This window comes from Nerophis ophidion, linkage group LG13 (genome assembly GCF_033978795.1).
Source record: "Nerophis ophidion isolate RoL-2023_Sa linkage group LG13, RoL_Noph_v1.0, whole genome shotgun sequence".
NCBI classification, from domain to species: Eukaryota; Metazoa; Chordata; class Actinopteri; order Syngnathiformes; family Syngnathidae; genus Nerophis; species Nerophis ophidion.
The window spans coordinates 1,415,844-1,430,625 of NC_084623.1; the positions used below are offsets into that span (position 1 = coordinate 1,415,844).

General features: G+C 51.2%; 1 long non-coding RNA gene across 1 annotated transcript; it reads right to left on the minus strand.

Moving 5' to 3' along the window:
* Positions 1-262: 262 nt before the first annotated feature.
* LOC133564065 (uncharacterized) lies at positions 263-1,922 on the minus strand. The gene is made up of 3 exons (XR_009809211.1): positions 1,345-1,922; positions 950-1,198; positions 263-862 (listed from the first exon to the last, which is right to left on the minus strand). It is a non-coding gene; the product is annotated as an uncharacterized LOC133564065 (long non-coding RNA).
* Between the last annotated feature and the right edge of the window lie 12,860 nt (positions 1,923-14,782).

Below are 14,782 nucleotides of genomic sequence, written 5' to 3' on the forward strand. Positions count from 1 at the left end.
CCTGACAACCAGGATGTCGATTTTAGCCTCAAAGCTAAAATTATTTATAACATTATCAAAATTGTGCACCATCAAAATAATGTTAATAAAGACATCCAACCACAAACCATTACCAATATGGAACTCACCTTAACGACCGGAATCAGGCCAGCGGTCACCAACCCGGACACAGAATCCTTAATTAAAAACAACGCACATAATTGGGCACAAACAACAGTTAAAATACTCAGAGATCATTACAATAAAGCGCTGCAAACTGAAATTGGTAAATTGAGTGTCTTTATTGGACAAAACTGGCAGGACCCGTTCCAGGTGGCCTCGGCGTGGGCCAAGACACACCTGGGACGCAGATTGACTGCCGAGACACTTCGGCTCGCCGAGGGTCTGGTGATCTCGATCTGTGTCGACGCTCGTGCCGGGGACGAGGGGGGTAGTCCCGCACGATCGCAGCAGACGGGGTCACCAGTCCGCTTGGACCCGTCCAGCACCCGAATGGTGGTGGATGCAGTGCACCCCCCGGTGCAACCCTCGCGGACCCTGCCGGTTCCAACCCAGCACGCTCCTGCACGCGCCACGGTCTCCACCATGACCGACCCTATGGGCGGAGATTGGTCCCCGGTGGTGGAACAGGTTCCGGGTCCTCGGGGACAGGTCACCCCGGTCCCCTTCCCGGCGTTGTCACCTTCCTCTCTGGCTGCGGCGCCATCCAGGCCCCAGAGAGCGACACGCCCCCTGGAGCCCAGTAGTAGTCCTCCTGACTACTCCATTGCTCAGGCTCCCCTGGTCCCGCCACCCGGGCCGCCTGGGCGTGTCGAGACCGAGGTCGGGGTCCCCCCTGCGCTTTCCGAGGCGCCACCGCTACCTGTAGAACAAAACATACCAGTTCTAGTCCATGTAGCGGACAATGTACAGGTGACACCTGGCCAGCCAGACACTTCCCACCACTTACCTGAGCAGCCGGCGTCACCCCCGGTAGTGCACCCAGGGTGGTCCCAGCTGCCCCTGGACACGCCTCCAAGTTGGTCCCAACTTGGTTCTGACCAACCGAGACCACCTACGCCGACTTCCTCACTCCTGGACGCGCCCCTCCCGGACGCACCTCTGCCGGACGTGCCTCTTGTAGACACTCCTCCTCCAGTCACGCCCGTTCCGGACACTTCCGCTCCGGAGGCGCGGGCTAGCTGGTCCTCGTTCTTTTCTGGAAACCAGAAAAGGACAAAAACTGTCACTTCGGCTTCTCAGCCGACAGAAGACACAAACGGGGCACAGGTTACCACGCCAACCAGTCCGCGGAGGAGGCCTACAAGACACATTAGTACAACACGTAAGATGGTGGACTGGCACCTGTCTGTTCATAGGAAGGTCCTGGTGATCGGGGACTCCAATATCAGTCTCCTTCCGTCCACTGGTCTCCAGGACCTCCAGATGGACAGCTACCCGGGGGCCAACTTCCGCCACGCAGAGGCCATCCTGCAAAAAACCAAAGTTAGTACTGAGGTTGAAATGGTGGTCTTATCTTTCGGCCTCAACAATAAAGAACAAAATCCCAAATCTACCACCTTCAAGCAGCTCCAAAAGGCCCTCAAAACGGCCAAAATCACATTCCCCAATGCCGAAATCTTCATCCCCCTCCTCAATTTTTCCGACAATTTGCCCGAGGAACATAAGGACAACCTCCGGCAAATTAATAGTTATATTCATAAAAACTACCATTTCATCCCAGCACTCACCAGCGACCAGTTCGCAACCGGTAGGGACAATATACATTGGACCGATACCACTGCCAGGAATATGCTGAAGCATTGGCTTCAGCATTTAAACTTGGCGTCCCCAAAAACCCGACCTGTCGGGGGGGCCACACCAGCACAAACAACACCACCACAAACACAAACAAAAACATTGTAAATCTGTCCAATAAATTCATACTTACCTCGTCGCAGCGCTCCCTCCTCGACAAAGGCCTCAGCTTCGTTCCGTCCACCAGCCTCAGTTCCGAGTGGCACCACCAGGTCAAATTTGACCTACAGGAATACCACAGGGGGGTCAAATTAGCGGTGTTTTACGAGAAACAGGGGTCCCTCGTACCGCGACCTTTCACCCCGAGGTCTCAATGGGAGCCCTCACCTGGTCTTCTGCCGCCGGAGGTCCACGTGCTGGTCTCGGCGGACGAGCACCCATCGCTCCTCTCGGGTTGCGCCCTCGCGGTTGCGCCCAATCTCACACGGGCAGAAGCTGAGGCCTTGCAGAGTCTGAAAAACAACAAAGACATAGTCATTAAACCGGCAGACAAGGGAAGCGCAGTGGTCATCTTAGACAGGGCTCAATACATCTGGGAGGGCACCAGACAACTAAGCGACACCACATACTACTCCCCGTTGACCACACCTATTTACCCCGACACTGCCCCTATGGTACAAAAAATAGTCAACAATTTAATAAACAAAAGATTCATTAACCACAAACAGCACACCTACCTCTTGGGGGAATCGGACCCCCGTCCCCGCAGGTTCTACTTACTGCCAAAAATACACAAAGAACCGCACAAGTGGAGCCGACCACATGAAATCCCCCCGGGCAGGCCTATCGTGTCAGACTGTGGTAGCGAGACTTATAGAACAGCAGAATTTATTGACTATTACTTGACCCCACTCTCCATCAAACACGCTAGCTACCTCAAAGACACATACGACTTTATTGACAAAATTAAAAATTTAGATATTCCCCAAGAAGCCATTTTGTTCACCATAGATATAGATAGTTTATACACCAATATTGACATTGACCAGGGCATCCAAGCCGTAAAAAACATTTTTGTGAAATATCGAGACGTTAGCAGGCCGGAGAAAGAACTCCTCCAGCTTCTCGATATCAATCTTAGGAGGAATGACTTCGAATTCAACGGGAAGTTCTTCCTCCAAATCAAAGGCACGGCCATGGGGAAGAAGTTCGCTCCGGCTTACGCCAATATTTTCATGGCGGAATGGGAGACTTCTGCCCTGGCGGCCTGCCCAATTCAGCCCCTCCACTATCTACGATATCTCGACGATATCTGGGGTGTTTGGGATCACTCCGTGGAGGAGTTTGAGGTGTTCCGCCACACCCTCAATACACACAATCCGAGCATTACCATCAAGTCCACCACCAGCCCCACCTCGGTGGACTTTTTGGATACCACCACCTTCAAAGGTCCAACATTCTGCTCCACCCATCACCTTGACATAAAAGTTTTCTTCAAACAAACAGACACCCATGCCCTCCTCCATAAGACCAGTTTCCACCCCCGACACACGTACGCGGGACTGGTCAAATCACAGTTGTTGAGGTTCCACCGAATCTGCACCAGGGAGGAGGACTTCATCACGGCCACTGGAACCCTGTTCTGTGCCCTGAGGATGAGGGGGTATTCTAGAACCTTCCTCAGGAGACAGTTCAGGTGCTTCCTTGACCCTAAAAAGCCCCCCCTCGGTGAGTCCATGATCCCATTCATCACCACATTCTCACCTGCGGCGGTGCAGGTGTCCAGAATGGTAAAACAAAACTTTAGGGATTTTGTTGACAAAAGCGGGAGACTTAAACAACACTATTTGGTCTCAGCCTACCGGAAGAATCCTAGCCTGGGGGATTTGCTGGTTAGAGCTCGGGTCCCCTCCCTTAGAGACCCGCCCCCCACTCGAAGCAATGCTCCCTTTCAGCACATCCCCTGGTTGATCAACCGACACAATGGCAAGGTCTTCCGACCGCTGTGCAGAGGGGACGGGCACACGAAGAATTGTGTGTATGTTATCCTCTGCCAGCGCTGCCAAGTCATGTATGTTGGCGAAACGGGCAACACAATGGCCACCCGTTTTCGCCAACACAAATATAACATTGTCCGGCGGAAGAACACATCCACCCACCTAGTGCAACACTTCATCCGGCACGGGTGGGCTTCTGTCCGGGCGTGCGTGATCCAGGCAGACTCCAAGTGGAGTGTAGGCCAACGCAGGGGGACTGAACGCTCCTGGATCACAAAACTGGGCACCCGCCATCCGGGGGGCCTCAATGAGGCGTGAGTGCGAGCCCGCTGGGCCATAGATGGACCGTGCACACCCTTCTTATATTCTTTTTTACACTCTTTTATCGCCCTTCCCCCACCCCTTACCCTAACCCTAACCGACTCTCCTTTTTCACTCCTAAAACCTACCCGTCTCTCTTTTCTTTACACCTAACACCTACCCATCTCTCCTTCTCTTTATACCTAACCCTAACTCCTAACTCTAACCCTAACCCCAACCCCAACCCCAACCCTAACCCTAACCCTAACCCTAACCCTAACCCTAACCCTAACCCTAACCCTAACCCTAATCCACAACACATCCAGCTCGCAGTAAAAAAGATGGCACGCAGCCCGCTGGAGCGGTTAAAAAGATGGTGCCAATCCTGCTTGAGTCACGTGACCTCTGACCCCGGATCAGCATCCTCCTCACGCCTGTGGCGCGTCCGAGCGCACAGGGATGGACAGCTACACGGTGTGTCTGAGGCCGACAATACCGCAACGAGTCCGCCGTCAGCACAGCAACCTGCGACCCGATAATCCGGCCCCCCCCAGCATGACCTCGAGGCCGCGTGAGGAAGAGCCAGAGAGAGCCACCCACTGCATAATGCCCAAGCAGGCAGCTCGGGGACAAGGTGCAGAGGACCAAAGCGAGCCAACTGACGGTACGACAAACCTGCGATGGAGGAGACCCTCAGACCGCCGCTTGGGGACCCCCTTCCTGCTGCTCAAGTGCGCCAGGCACGTGAGAGGTCATCCGGAGGGTCAGCACATTTGCCACCTTGCAACAGCCGTCGTCACATGTCAGCAGACGGGACACGGCCACGCTGACCTTTCATTCGGACTCGCTGACATCCAACGACAACGACCCCTCCCCAAAGGTCACCTGGAGGGGTCAACAACACACACGCAGGTCACTACAGCTGCCGCTTCCATCATTGAGTGTCACTAGCGTTGTTGTCGTTGTGTGCTTGTTGTTTTTGGTCGGGGTCCCCCGGGACCTTGCGCGCAGTTTGGGCACCACCCTGGCGGTCCTTGACGGACCGTGCATTCCCCTAATCCCTTACCCTAACCCCAACCCCAACCCCAACCCTAAACCTAACCCGCCTGTGCCTCGGGACTGCCTCCTGGGGGGTGTCCTGCTGTTTGTGGGTTTTCTCGGGTGGACTCTGTGCCGGAAACACACAGGTGCAAAACAAATATCCATTAAAAAATATATTTGTGTGGACATATTGGGTGAGAATTGGGAACAGATTCAATGTAATTCTCAAAAATTGCCATATTATGTGTTTTTGAAGTCCATATTGGATACTGCATAATTTATGGTATTTATAACATTATTATTATTTCTTTAATTTCGCCATATTGGCTCATTATTTACATATATATAGTCCTATTTTGCTATGTATATATATTATTTCTGTTTTATACCAGTCACCGGGTGATTTTGACAATAACTGCACTGGCCCTTTAAATCGGCATCCATTTTGTGTGCAAGAGCACGTCACCATGTGTAGGCTGGCAGAGGCAGTTCAGCTCCCGGCTGGAATGCATGCCTCTGGGAGGCCTGGCTGCCTCTCATTATGTTTGTACCATGTTAGGCCTGATGAAGACTGAATAAAGTCGAAACGTTGCCTGTTCATCTGGATGGTAATTATTATTTCTTCATTTATTTATTTTTTCCATTTTTGAGCAATATTTTGGTCTGGCTGTGGCTTGTGGCCTACTTAGCTCCACAGCTAACTAGCGGTAGCTCGCTGCTATTGGTTCACAATAACCAATGTTTTTGAACCTGCACAACCTCTTGCTGCTTCCAAAATGCTCTCTTGCCGTGAAAATTGGATTCTGCACGCGCCTGGAGGCCCCGGACCCCTCGGTGAGACACCTGGACACCGTAGGTGAGTCGCCATGACAACCACAAAATGGCTGGCCCCTATTTGACTTTAAATGACCCTAAAGGTCACTGGGCTAATTTGGCTTCACTATGCCCACTAGCAGCAATGTTGCTATCAATTATGCAACCACATTATGCAGAGGTTCACTCCCCATTTTTTGCCACAAATAAGAAGAATGTCAGTGAGGATTATTAAAATTTTAATGAACATTGAGGTCCACAACACATCCAGCTCGCAGTAAAAAAGATGGCACGCAGCCCGCTGGAGCGGTTAAAAAGATGGTGCCAATCCTGCTTGAGTCACGTGACCTCTGACCCCGGATCAGCATCCTCCTCACGCCTGTGGCGCGTCCGAGCGCACAGGGATGGACAGCTACACGGTGTGTCTGAGGCCGACAATACCGCAACGAGTCCGCCGTCAGCACAGCAACCTGCGACCCGATAATCCGGCCCCCCCCAGCATGACCTCGAGGCCGCGTGAGGAAGAGCCAGAGAGAGCCACCCACTGCATAATGCCCAAGCAGGCAGCTCGGGGACAAGGTGCAGAGGACCAAAGCGAGCCAACTGACGGTACGACAAACCTGCGATGGAGGAGACCCTCAGACCGCCGCTTGGGGACCCCCTTCCTGCTGCTCAAGTGCGCCAGGCACGTGAGAGGTCATCCGGAGGGTCAGCACATTTGCCACCTTGCAACAGCCGTCGTCACATGTCAGCAGACGGGACACGGCCACGCTGACCTTTCATTCGGACTCGCTGACATCCAACGACAACGACCCCTCCCCAAAGGTCACCTGGAGGGGTCAACAACACACACGCAGGTCACTACAGCTGCCGCTTCCATCATTGAGTGTCACTAGCGTTGTTGTCGTTGTGTGCTTGTTGTTTTTGGTCGGGGTCCCCCGGGACCTTGCGCGCAGTTTGGGCACCACCCTGGCGGTCCTTGACGGACCGTGCATTCCCCTAATCCCTTACCCTAACCCCAACCCCAACCCCAACCCTAAACCTAACCCGCCTGTGCCTCGGGACTGCCTCCTGGGGGGTGTCCTGCTGTTTGTGGGTTTTCTCGGGTGGACTCTGTGCCGGAAACACACAGGTGCAAAACAAATATCCATTAAAAAATATATTTGTGTGGACATATTGGGTGAGAATTGGGAACAGATTCAATGTAATTCTCAAAAATTGCCATATTATGTGTTTTTGAAGTCCATATTGGATACTGCATAATTTATGGTATTTATAACATTATTATTATTTCTTTAATTTCGCCATATTGGCTCATTATTTACATATATATAGTCCTATTTTGCTATGTATATATATTATTTCTGTTTTATACCAGTCACCGGGTGATTTTGACAATAACTGCACTGGCCCTTTAAATCGGCATCCATTTTGTGTGCAAGAGCACGTCACCATGTGTAGGCTGGCAGAGGCAGTTCAGCTCCCGGCTGGAATGCATGCCTCTGGGAGGCCTGGCTGCCTCTCATTATGTTTGTACCATGTTAGGCCTGATGAAGACTGAATAAAGTCGAAACGTTGCCTGTTCATCTGGATGGTAATTATTATTTCTTCATTTATTTATTTTTTCCATTTTTGAGCAATATTTTGGTCTGGCTGTGGCTTGTGGCCTACTTAGCTCCACAGCTAACTAGCGGTAGCTCGCTGCTATTGGTTCACAATAACCAATGTTTTTGAACCTGCACAACCTCTTGCTGCTTCCAAAATGCTCTCTTGCCGTGAAAATTGGATTCTGCACGCGCCTGGAGGCCCCGGACCCCTCGGTGAGACACCTGGACACCGTAGGTGAGTCGCCATGACAACCACAAAATGGCTGGCCCCTATTTGACTTTAAATGACCCTAAAGGTCACTGGGCTAATTTGGCTTCACTATGCCCACTAGCAGCAATGTTGCTATCAATTATGCAACCACATTATGCAGAGGTTCACTCCCCATTTTTTGCCACAAATAAGAAGAATGTCAGTGAGGATTATTAAAATTTTAATGAACATTGAGGTCCACAACACATCCAGCTCGCAGTAAAAAAGATGGCACGCAGCCCGCTGGAGCGGTTAAAAAGATGGTGCCAATCCTGCTTGAGTCACGTGACCTCTGACCCCGGATCAGCATCCTCCTCACGCCTGTGGCGCGTCCGAGCGCACAGGGATGGACAGCTACACGGTGTGTCTGAGGCCGACAATACCGCAACGAGTCCGCCGTCAGCACAGCAACCTGCGACCCGATAATCCGGCCCCCCCCAGCATGACCTCGAGGCCGCGTGAGGAAGAGCCAGAGAGAGCCACCCACTGCATAATGCCCAAGCAGGCAGCTCGGGGACAAGGTGCAGAGGACCAAAGCGAGCCAACTGACGGTACGACAAACCTGCGATGGAGGAGACCCTCAGACCGCCGCTTGGGGACCCCCTTCCTGCTGCTCAAGTGCGCCAGGCACGTGAGAGGTCATCCGGAGGGTCAGCACATTTGCCACCTTGCAACAGCCGTCGTCACATGTCAGCAGACGGGACACGGCCACGCTGACCTTTCATTCGGACTCGCTGACATCCAACGACAACGACCCCTCCCCAAAGGTCACCTGGAGGGGTCAACAACACACACGCAGGTCACTACAGCTGCCGCTTCCATCATTGAGTGTCACTAGCGTTGTTGTCGTTGTGTGCTTGTTGTTTTTGGTCGGGGTCCCCCGGGACCTTGCGCGCAGTTTGGGCACCACCCTGGCGGTCCTTGACGGACCGTGCATTCCCCTAATCCCTTACCCTAACCCCAACCCCAACCCCAACCCTAAACCTAACCCGCCTGTGCCTCGGGACTGCCTCCTGGGGGGTGTCCTGCTGTTTGTGGGTTTTCTCGGGTGGACTCTGTGCCGGAAACACACAGGTGCAAAACAAATATCCATTAAAAAATATATTTGTGTGGACATATTGGGTGAGAATTGGGAACAGATTCAATGTAATTCTCAAAAATTGCCATATTATGTGTTTTTGAAGTCCATATTGGATACTGCATAATTTATGGTATTTATAACATTATTATTATTTCTTTAATTTCGCCATATTGGCTCATTATTTACATATATATAGTCCTATTTTGCTATGTATATATATTATTTCTGTTTTATACCAGTCACCGGGTGATTTTGACAATAACTGCACTGGCCCTTTAAATCGGCATCCATTTTGTGTGCAAGAGCACGTCACCATGTGTAGGCTGGCAGAGGCAGTTCAGCTCCCGGCTGGAATGCATGCCTCTGGGAGGCCTGGCTGCCTCTCATTATGTTTGTACCATGTTAGGCCTGATGAAGACTGAATAAAGTCGAAACGTTGCCTGTTCATCTGGATGGTAATTATTATTTCTTCATTTATTTATTTTTTCCATTTTTGAGCAATATTTTGGTCTGGCTGTGGCTTGTGGCCTACTTAGCTCCACAGCTAACTAGCGGTAGCTCGCTGCTATTGGTTCACAATAACCAATGTTTTTGAACCTGCACAACCTCTTGCTGCTTCCAAAATGCTCTCTTGCCGTGAAAATTGGATTCTGCACGCGCCTGGAGGCCCCGGACCCCTCGGTGAGACACCTGGACACCGTAGGTGAGTCGCCATGACAACCACAAAATGGCTGGCCCCTATTTGACTTTAAATGACCCTAAAGGTCACTGGGCTAATTTGGCTTCACTATGCCCACTAGCAGCAATGTTGCTATCAATTATGCAACCACATTATGCAGAGGTTCACTCCCCATTTTTTGCCACAAATAAGAAGAATGTCAGTGAGGATTATTAAAATTTTAATGAACATTGAGGTCCACAACACATCCAGCTCGCAGTAAAAAAGATGGCACGCAGCCCGCTGGAGCGGTTAAAAAGATGGTGCCAATCCTGCTTGAGTCACGTGACCTCTGACCCCGGATCAGCATCCTCCTCACGCCTGTGGCGCGTCCGAGCGCACAGGGATGGACAGCTACACGGTGTGTCTGAGGCCGACAATACCGCAACGAGTCCGCCGTCAGCACAGCAACCTGCGACCCGATAATCCGGCCCCCCCCAGCATGACCTCGAGGCCGCGTGAGGAAGAGCCAGAGAGAGCCACCCACTGCATAATGCCCAAGCAGGCAGCTCGGGGACAAGGTGCAGAGGACCAAAGCGAGCCAACTGACGGTACGACAAACCTGCGATGGAGGAGACCCTCAGACCGCCGCTTGGGGACCCCCTTCCTGCTGCTCAAGTGCGCCAGGCACGTGAGAGGTCATCCGGAGGGTCAGCACATTTGCCACCTTGCAACAGCCGTCGTCACATGTCAGCAGACGGGACACGGCCACGCTGACCTTTCATTCGGACTCGCTGACATCCAACGACAACGACCCCTCCCCAAAGGTCACCTGGAGGGGTCAACAACACACACGCAGGTCACTACAGCTGCCGCTTCCATCATTGAGTGTCACTAGCGTTGTTGTCGTTGTGTGCTTGTTGTTTTTGGTCGGGGTCCCCCGGGACCTTGCGCGCAGTTTGGGCACCACCCTGGCGGTCCTTGACGGACCGTGCATTCCCCTAATCCCTTACCCTAACCCCAACCCCAACCCCAACCCTAAACCTAACCCGCCTGTGCCTCGGGACTGCCTCCTGGGGGGTGTCCTGCTGTTTGTGGGTTTTCTCGGGTGGACTCTGTGCCGGAAACACACAGGTGCAAAACAAATATCCATTAAAAAATATATTTGTGTGGACATATTGGGTGAGAATTGGGAACAGATTCAATGTAATTCTCAAAAATTGCCATATTATGTGTTTTTGAAGTCCATATTGGATACTGCATAATTTATGGTATTTATAACATTATTATTATTTCTTTAATTTCGCCATATTGGCTCATTATTTACATATATATAGTCCTATTTTGCTATGTATATATATTATTTCTGTTTTATACCAGTCACCGGGTGATTTTGACAATAACTGCACTGGCCCTTTAAATCGGCATCCATTTTGTGTGCAAGAGCACGTCACCATGTGTAGGCTGGCAGAGGCAGTTCAGCTCCCGGCTGGAATGCATGCCTCTGGGAGGCCTGGCTGCCTCTCATTATGTTTGTACCATGTTAGGCCTGATGAAGACTGAATAAAGTCGAAACGTTGCCTGTTCATCTGGATGGTAATTATTATTTCTTCATTTATTTATTTTTTCCATTTTTGAGCAATATTTTGGTCTGGCTGTGGCTTGTGGCCTACTTAGCTCCACAGCTAACTAGCGGTAGCTCGCTGCTATTGGTTCACAATAACCAATGTTTTTGAACCTGCACAACCTCTTGCTGCTTCCAAAATGCTCTCTTGCCGTGAAAATTGGATTCTGCACGCGCCTGGAGGCCCCGGACCCCTCGGTGAGACACCTGGACACCGTAGGTGAGTCGCCATGACAACCACAAAATGGCTGGCCCCTATTTGACTTTAAATGACCCTAAAGGTCACTGGGCTAATTTGGCTTCACTATGCCCACTAGCAGCAATGTTGCTATCAATTATGCAACCACATTATGCAGAGGTTCACTCCCCATTTTTTGCCACAAATAAGAAGAATGTCAGTGAGGATTATTAAAATTTTAATGAACATTGAGGTCCACAACACATCCAGCTCGCAGTAAAAAAGATGGCACGCAGCCCGCTGGAGCGGTTAAAAAGATGGTGCCAATCCTGCTTGAGTCACGTGACCTCTGACCCCGGATCAGCATCCTCCTCACGCCTGTGGCGCGTCCGAGCGCACAGGGATGGACAGCTACACGGTGTGTCTGAGGCCGACAATACCGCAACGAGTCCGCCGTCAGCACAGCAACCTGCGACCCGATAATCCGGCCCCCCCCAGCATGACCTCGAGGCCGCGTGAGGAAGAGCCAGAGAGAGCCACCCACTGCATAATGCCCAAGCAGGCAGCTCGGGGACAAGGTGCAGAGGACCAAAGCGAGCCAACTGACGGTACGACAAACCTGCGATGGAGGAGACCCTCAGACCGCCGCTTGGGGACCCCCTTCCTGCTGCTCAAGTGCGCCAGGCACGTGAGAGGTCATCCGGAGGGTCAGCACATTTGCCACCTTGCAACAGCCGTCGTCACATGTCAGCAGACGGGACACGGCCACGCTGACCTTTCATTCGGACTCGCTGACATCCAACGACAACGACCCCTCCCCAAAGGTCACCTGGAGGGGTCAACAACACACACGCAGGTCACTACAGCTGCCGCTTCCATCATTGAGTGTCACTAGCGTTGTTGTCGTTGTGTGCTTGTTGTTTTTGGTCGGGGTCCCCCGGGACCTTGCGCGCAGTTTGGGCACCACCCTGGCGGTCCTTGACGGACCGTGCATTCCCCTAATCCCTTACCCTAACCCCAACCCCAACCCCAACCCTAAACCTAACCCGCCTGTGCCTCGGGACTGCCTCCTGGGGGGTGTCCTGCTGTTTGTGGGTTTTCTCGGGTGGACTCTGTGCCGGAAACACACAGGTGCAAAACAAATATCCATTAAAAAATATATTTGTGTGGACATATTGGGTGAGAATTGGGAACAGATTCAATGTAATTCTCAAAAATTGCCATATTATGTGTTTTTGAAGTCCATATTGGATACTGCATAATTTATGGTATTTATAACATTATTATTATTTCTTTAATTTCGCCATATTGGCTCATTATTTACATATATATAGTCCTATTTTGCTATGTATATATATTATTTCTGTTTTATACCAGTCACCGGGTGATTTTGACAATAACTGCACTGGCCCTTTAAATCGGCATCCATTTTGTGTGCAAGAGCACGTCACCATGTGTAGGCTGGCAGAGGCAGTTCAGCTCCCGGCTGGAATGCATGCCTCTGGGAGGCCTGGCTGCCTCTCATTATGTTTGTACCATGTTAGGCCTGATGAAGACTGAATAAAGTCGAAACGTTGCCTGTTCATCTGGATGGTAATTATTATTTCTTCATTTATTTATTTTTTCCATTTTTGAGCAATATTTTGGTCTGGCTGTGGCTTGTGGCCTACTTAGCTCCACAGCTAACTAGCGGTAGCTCGCTGCTATTGGTTCACAATAACCAATGTTTTTGAACCTGCACAACCTCTTGCTGCTTCCAAAATGCTCTCTTGCCGTGAAAATTGGATTCTGCACGCGCCTGGAGGCCCCGGACCCCTCGGTGAGACACCTGGACACCGTAGGTGAGTCGCCATGACAACCACAAAATGGCTGGCCCCTATTTGACTTTAAATGACCCTAAAGGTCACTGGGCTAATTTGGCTTCACTATGCCCACTAGCAGCAATGTTGCTATCAATTATGCAACCACATTATGCAGAGGTTCACTCCCCATTTTTTGCCACAAATAAGAAGAATGTCAGTGAGGATTATTAAAATTTTAATGAACATTGAGGTCCACAACACATCCAGCTCGCAGTAAAAAAGATGGCACGCAGCCCGCTGGAGCGGTTAAAAAGATGGTGCCAATCCTGCTTGAGTCACGTGACCTCTGACCCCGGATCAGCATCCTCCTCACGCCTGTGGCGCGTCCGAGCGCACAGGGATGGACAGCTACACGGTGTGTCTGAGGCCGACAATACCGCAACGAGTCCGCCGTCAGCACAGCAACCTGCGACCCGATAATCCGGCCCCCCCCAGCATGACCTCGAGGCCGCGTGAGGAAGAGCCAGAGAGAGCCACCCACTGCATAATGCCCAAGCAGGCAGCTCGGGGACAAGGTGCAGAGGACCAAAGCGAGCCAACTGACGGTACGACAAACCTGCGATGGAGGAGACCCTCAGACCGCCGCTTGGGGACCCCCTTCCTGCTGCTCAAGTGCGCCAGGCACGTGAGAGGTCATCCGGAGGGTCAGCACATTTGCCACCTTGCAACAGCCGTCGTCACATGTCAGCAGACGGGACACGGCCACGCTGACCTTTCATTCGGACTCGCTGACATCCAACGACAACGACCCCTCCCCAAAGGTCACCTGGAGGGGTCAACAACACACACGCAGGTCACTACAGCTGCCGCTTCCATCATTGAGTGTCACTAGCGTTGTTGTCGTTGTGTGCTTGTTGTTTTTGGTCGGGGTCCCCCGGGACCTTGCGCGCAGTTTGGGCACCACCCTGGCGGTCCTTGACGGACCGTGCATTCCCCTAATCCCTTACCCTAACCCCAACCCCAACCCCAACCCTAAACCTAACCCGCCTGTGCCTCGGGACTGCCTCCTGGGGGGTGTCCTGCTGTTTGTGGGTTTTCTCGGGTGGACTCTGTGCCGGAAACACACAGGTGCAAAACAAATATCCATTAAAAAATATATTTGTGTGGACATATTGGGTGAGAATTGGGAACAGATTCAATGTAATTCTCAAAAATTGCCATATTATGTGTTTTTGAAGTCCATATTGGATACTGCATAATTTATGGTATTTATAACATTATTATTATTTCTTTAATTTCGCCATATTGGCTCATTATTTACATATATATAGTCCTATTTTGCTATGTATATATATTATTTCTGTTTTATACCAGTCACCGGGTGATTTTGACAATAACTGCACTGGCCCTTTAAATCGGCATCCATTTTGTGTGCAAGAGCACGTCACCATGTGTAGGCTGGCAGAGGCAGTTCAGCTCCCGGCTGGAATGCATGCCTCTGGGAGGCCTGGCTGCCTCTCATTATGTTTGTACCATGTTAGGCCTGATGAAGACTGAATAAAGTCGAAACGTTGCCTGTTCATCTGGATGGTAATTATTATTTCTTCATTTATTTATTTTTTCCATTTTTGAGCAATATTTTGGTCTGGCTGTGGCTTGTGGCCTACTTAGCTCCACAGCTAACTAGCGGTAGC